At 33.9% G+C, this 6253-nt stretch overlaps 1 pseudogene; it reads left to right on the forward strand.

Annotated features, from left to right (window-relative positions):
• Positions 1-645: 645 nt before the first annotated feature.
• On the forward strand, positions 646-2837 carry LOC124924671 (annotated as a pseudogene).
• Positions 2838-6253: the final 3416 nt, after the last annotated feature.

Below are 6253 nucleotides of genomic sequence, written 5' to 3' on the forward strand. Positions count from 1 at the left end.
TTCTATAATTAACTTAATATAAAATCTATTTAATTATTTCCTTATAAATATTATATATATATATATATATTATCTTTTAACTTATAAATACTATTTCGGTATTTCGGTATATTTCGATATATCAAAATTATAAAAATCTCATACATTTACCGTACTAATAATTACGGTATCGGTATCATACCTTACCTTTTTTTCGGTATACCTTAAAAGTCGATATTTTTGATATATTGCGGTATGATATTTTCTATATATTTAAGAGAAATAACATTATAATTTTAAATTATTATTAATTATATAAATATATATCCCATAATAAATATATATTTAATTAATAATAATTTAGAATAATATAATATAATATATAATAACATAATATATTATTTCCCTTATAATAATCTAATATTCAGAATAACGAGGATTCTATTTCCAAAGATGAGGATGCTATTTCCAAAGACGGGGATTCTATTTCCAAAATTGATGAGGGTTGAAATAGAAATAGTTATATCTTTTGTTAGTCTATAAATAAAGATAGAATTATAAAGAGAAAATTATATTTTTGATATTCTAAATTGTTATTTTTCTCTTTCTAATTATCAATCTATAGTTTTTGACATGCATGGGCTAAATTTTGAGTCAACGAAGAAAATGGGAGGGAATAACAAGGAATCAGACCCTTCCTTAGGTTTTCTTACTAAGAAGGACACTGAAGTTAAGCTTCCTCGTCCCACCCATGTGAAGAATAAGACTCCTGCCGCGATTCAGATCACTGCGGAGCAGATTCTCCGTGAAGCACGAGAAAGGCAAGAGCTTGAAATCCGACAAATCCGCCGCGTCCGATTGAACGACAGCGTTTGGATCAAGTACGCTCAATGGGAGGAATGGCAGAAGGATCACATCCCAAAAGGGCGTGCAGAAGACCCGTATAGAAAATTTGTATCTTTTGAGAAGCAATACGGTGATAAGGATGGTATAGAGGATGCCATTGTTGCGAAGAAGAGAAGGTTTCAGTACGAGGATGAAGTGAGGAAGAACCCAATGAAGTACGACACGTGGTTTGATTACATTAAGTTGGAAGAAAGCGCAGGAAACAAAGATCGAATTCGCGAGGTTTACGAGAGATCTGTCGCCAACGTTCCTCCAGCTGAAGAGAAGCGATATTGGAAGCGTTATATATATTTGTGGTATGAATGAAACATGAAACTCCATCATATTCCAGTTCATATTTTCTTATCTGTTTTGTTTTGATTTCTTAATTTCTAATTCAGGATTAACTATGCTTTATTTGAAGAACTTGATGCACAAGATATCAGCAGGACTAGAGATGTATACAGGTAAGTTTTACTTTGGGGTTATGTTTAGAATTGTTCTAAATTCTTCTAAGGAAATTTTATTAAGAGTAGCGATAGAGAAAGGGAATTTGGTGAGGGAATGACTTAGCATCACCTTCATTGAATGCAAAATGTAAAAGTGGAAGAAAATAGAGAAATTATTTGATTTTTTCAGCGAATAAGATTATGCGAAGTCATTCCCTCACCTAATCATTTCTCTTTTATTAATGAAAACAATTTTGCAGGGAATGTCTTAATTTAATTCCACATGCAAAGTTTTCGTTTTCTAAAGTTTGGTTAATGGCTGCTAAGTTTGAAATAAGGCAACTCAACCTGAAAGCTGCCAGACAAATCCTTGGAAACGCGATTGGAAGATGCCCGAAACATAAAGTAAGTAAGCATCCATTTGATTTGTATCATTATAAAACATACTACTTAGCTTGGTTGATTGATTGCTAAAGTGATTGGGGTGGGATGATAACCCATGCATTTAGGAGCTTAGAATTTTGATATGAATTTGCATTTTCCTGGAAACAGATATTCAACAAGTACATCGAGATAGAACTAAACCTTGGAAACATTGATCGATGTCGAAAGCTATATGAAAAGTATTTGGAATGGTCCCCCGAGAATTGCTACGGTTGGATAAAGTATGCAGAGCTAGAGAAAGACCTAATTGAAACCGAGAGGGCTAGAGCTATCTTTGAGCTTGCAATTGCTCAACCAGCTCTCGATATGCCTGAAGCTCTATGGAAGGTAAATAATAAATTCCTTTTTCTTTTTTGAAACTTGAAAGTCATATATAGTATAATATACTAATTTTTGTGTATCACTTGTATGCAGAAATACATTGACTATGAAATATCACAAGCAGAATTTCAAAGAGCTAGAGAACTGTACGAGAGGCTTTTGGATAGAACAAAACATGTTAAGGTTTGGATTAGTTATGCTGAATTTGAGGCTTCTGCTGTGGAAAACCTGGACTCAGCCAAATGCCTTGAACGGAGGAGAGGTAAGCAACAAACAAACAAACAAACCAACCAATGCTGAATTGTGTGTTTTGTTGGTTTATATTTATATATCTTCCCTTGGAATTTTCAGGAATATTTGAGAGAGCCATAAACCATTTTAGAACCTCAGCCCCGGAACTGAAAGAAGAGAGAGCTATGCTGTTGGAGAAGTGGTTGGTTGTTGAACGCAAATTTGGAGATTTGGGCGATGAGAGTTTAGTCCGTTCGAAGATGCCCAAGAAACTAAAGAGGAGACGGCAGATAGGAGCGGAGGATGGTCTCGAAGGGTATGTTTTTGTTTTGTTTTGTTTTGTTTTGTTTTTGCTTGTTCTCGGTAGAAGATATGAGGAATAATATTGGTTTAAAAATGAACAGATACGAAGAATACATTGACTACTTGTTCCCAGAAGAAACACAAGCACCAACTCTGAAGATTCTCGAAGCTGCGTACAAATGGAAAAAGCAGAAGCAGTCAGCCAACGATGAAGAAGAAGATTAGTTCCCTGTTTCTTTCTTTTTTTAATGTTTTGTGATCACCGTGAATCTCTGTATTTGAAGCTAATTGACCATGTTGTACTAAAGGGCAGTTGTTTCTTTATAAGTGAAAATTCTTTTATCCTCAATTATTTGAAAGTTGCAATAGTTGTATTTAAAACAATCTGTTACCTACTTCAAATCATATATCATTATTTAGGGAATCCAGCTCAGTTGTGTTTGAAGATAATTATTTATTTAAGTTGTATTTATTTGAGATAGAAGTGAATATTACATTCATTATTTAAACCTGACCTTAACAGAATTGGGAACCAATCCTTTGTATAAAGCACCAATGCCCTCGTATTGAACTAACTGTCTTTCGGAAAGCATCAATCATACCCTTATATTCCAATGGTGCAACTTTTTCCATTCCATCCCCGCCTGTCACGACTGATGCAGCCCCTTTCCAACCGACCATCTGCATCCTTCTTCGGATGACATCTAGAGGATAAGCATAGGTCTGGCCAACTGTACCAGCAGCTGCTCCACATGCAAGCTTTGTTGTGACGCTCAACTCAGACTCCTCAACTAGTCCGAATGGTCTAGCTTTGATCAACCAGTCCTTTAGAGATTCATAAATCACATCACTTGCCACTTGAAGAGAATAGTTTAATATGTTCCAAAATAAATAAACTATAAAATCTTCTAGGAGCTTAAGATCATCATATAACATGAAGAAATCTAGTTCAAATTATTGCATATAAAAGGGGTATATAAATTGAAGATGAACCAAAGAGAGGCAACATACTTAGATGCTTCCTCATAGCTAAAGAACTTGACTGTTGAGTTGGGGACTATGCGGGCACAATTAGTGCCATTGCCTAATTGAATAGTCCACGAAAACCCTCAATTCTCCATATATATATTTCAAACCTTGAATTGTTCCATTGTATTTTATACTATGAGGATTCTGAACCTGCAAAATTTTCCAATACAAAACATAAACTACTCTACTACATGAAAAAGACTACAAAACACCCTATCTTTCTGCAATTGCAGACAGCAGCTCAGATGTCAGAGTAAAAGGAAATACAATGTTTCATTATGTAATATTGTTCTGAATGTCTATATATGCATCAAACATGTCTATTATTATATTGCTTTGAATGTTTCATTTGTCTAAAATGTTTCACTATATCCATCACTCCAACCATAAATAATCTCGAGAAATAAAATAGTTGGAAGATGAATCGTGAACCTTTGCATGCTAGCTAGTTAACTCGAGGAAGCCAAGGAAAACTTGATACGCATTTTTTTTACCTGGAGAAGAATCTTTAGACGCTTCAAAGGTGCATTTTTTTGGTCTATAAGCCTATAGCTGGTGGTGCCCCATTTATGTTGTGCACTAGTTGCTTTGAATTGTTGAAGTTGCCTCGAAAGGGTGTCATGAATGTCAGAAATGAACAACAACTCTGCTGTGGAGGAAACTGTTCTGCTATATTTTTTTATCAGAATCGAGAAGAACAAGATTGTTCCCATTCCTAAAGCATCCAATCAGGTTTCGAATGAAGTTGGTATATCAGGGACAAACTTACAGACTTATAACCATCAAAGATTTGGTACCAAAGAGTCTTGTTCCATTGATTTTGATAATTCTAGTTTGGATTTCCACTTCACAGTCGCTGAATCCAATATAGTGTCAGTGGGAAAGAGTGAATTTGGTAATCAGGAGTGGGCCCATGTGAGAAGGAAGGGTGAGAAGCGAAGGTAACGAAGATTTCCTCGCCCAGGATCCCTGTCCTTCATGTAAACCCCCAAACCCACCCATGAGAAGACCGCTTACCTGTCATGGAAATACACTTACTCATTAAGTTAGATTTGTTTATATTATCTAGATTTAGGCCGTTAGTTTAGATTATTTGTTTGGTAGTTTGATTTAGATTTGTTATTGTTTAGATTAGATTTAGGTTAGTTTGTTAAATATATATGATTTTGTTAGATTTTGTTAAATGAATGATATATTTTGGTTATTGTGTTTGATTTAAGTTATATCAGATTTGGATTACGGTAATTTTGTTTGAGTAATATATATATATGAAATGCATTTAGGATGGATGAGTCATGGATGAGTATTCGGCGTACACCAGAGAAATTGTCCCGGCACGTGAGGAAGATGTGAGAAAAATGATGCTGGATTTGGAACAAATCCGATTGAGGGATGCAGACCAAATGCTTACTGAAATAAAGCGGACAAGGCAGAAATGGCGCAAAAATTGGAGAATCTCGAACAGCAACTTGAATTGTTGATGAGGCAGAATCAACCACTCCCTCCTCCCCTCACATCTACTAATTTCTAGATTATATTGTTTGATTAATTATGTATTATCTTTTCCGTACGAATGATTACATTTTTGTGTGTTTTTCTTTCATAATTATGAATTATTATTATCTTTTGGTTTTGGTTTATTAATGTTATTTAGGGTTTCTTTTCATTTATTTATTAGATTGCCTTTATTTGATAAAATTATAGAACATGGTATATTTTTAACAAAAAAAAGAGGGGTAATTTCAAAGGTTTCAAATAAACCTTTGGTTTTAAAAAAAAATCGAAGGGTCAAAACCTAAGATTTATTTGAAAACTTTCGGTTTTGTCCATTGATTAAAAAAAGTAGAAAAAATTCTAAGTGTTGTTGGGAAGGGTCAAAACCAAAGATTTTCAAATAAACCTTCGGTTTTGTCCATTGATTAAAAAAGCTGAAAAATTTCTAAGTGTTGGGGAAGGATCAAAACCGAAGGTTTTCAAATAAACCTTCGGTTTTGTCCATTGATTAAAAAAAGCAGAAAAAATTCTAATTGTTGGGAAGGGTCAAAGCCGAAGGTTTTCAAATAAACCTTTAGTTTTGTCCATTGTTTAAAAAAATTAGAAAAAATTCTAAGTGTTGAAAAGGGTCAAAACCGAAGGTTTTCAAATAAACCTTCGGTTTTGTCCATTGATTAAAAAAAGCAGAAAAAATTCTAAGTGTTGGGAAGGGTCAAAACCGAAGGTTTTCAAATAAACCTTCGGTTTTGTCCATTGATTAAAAAAAGCAGAAAAAATTATAACTGTTGGGAATGGTCAAAATCGAAGGTTTTCAAATAAACCTTCGGTTTTGTCCATTGATTAAAAAAAGCAGAAAAATTCTAAGTGTTGGGAAGGTTCAAAACCGAAGGTTTTCAAATAAATCTTCGGTTTTGTCCATTGATTAAAAAAAGCAAAAAAAATTATAAGTGTTGGGAAGGGTCAAAATCGAAGGTTTTCAAATAAACCTTCGGTTTTGTCCATTGATTAAAAAAAGCAGAAAAAATTCTAAGTGTTGGGAAGGGTCAAAACCGAAGGTTTTCAAATAAACCTTCGGTTTTGTCCATTGATTAAAAAAACAGAAAAAATTCAAAGGTCTT

Source organism: Impatiens glandulifera, chromosome 2, assembly GCF_907164915.1.
Source record: "Impatiens glandulifera chromosome 2, dImpGla2.1, whole genome shotgun sequence".
In the NCBI taxonomy this organism is placed as follows: Eukaryota; Viridiplantae; Streptophyta; class Magnoliopsida; order Ericales; family Balsaminaceae; genus Impatiens; species Impatiens glandulifera.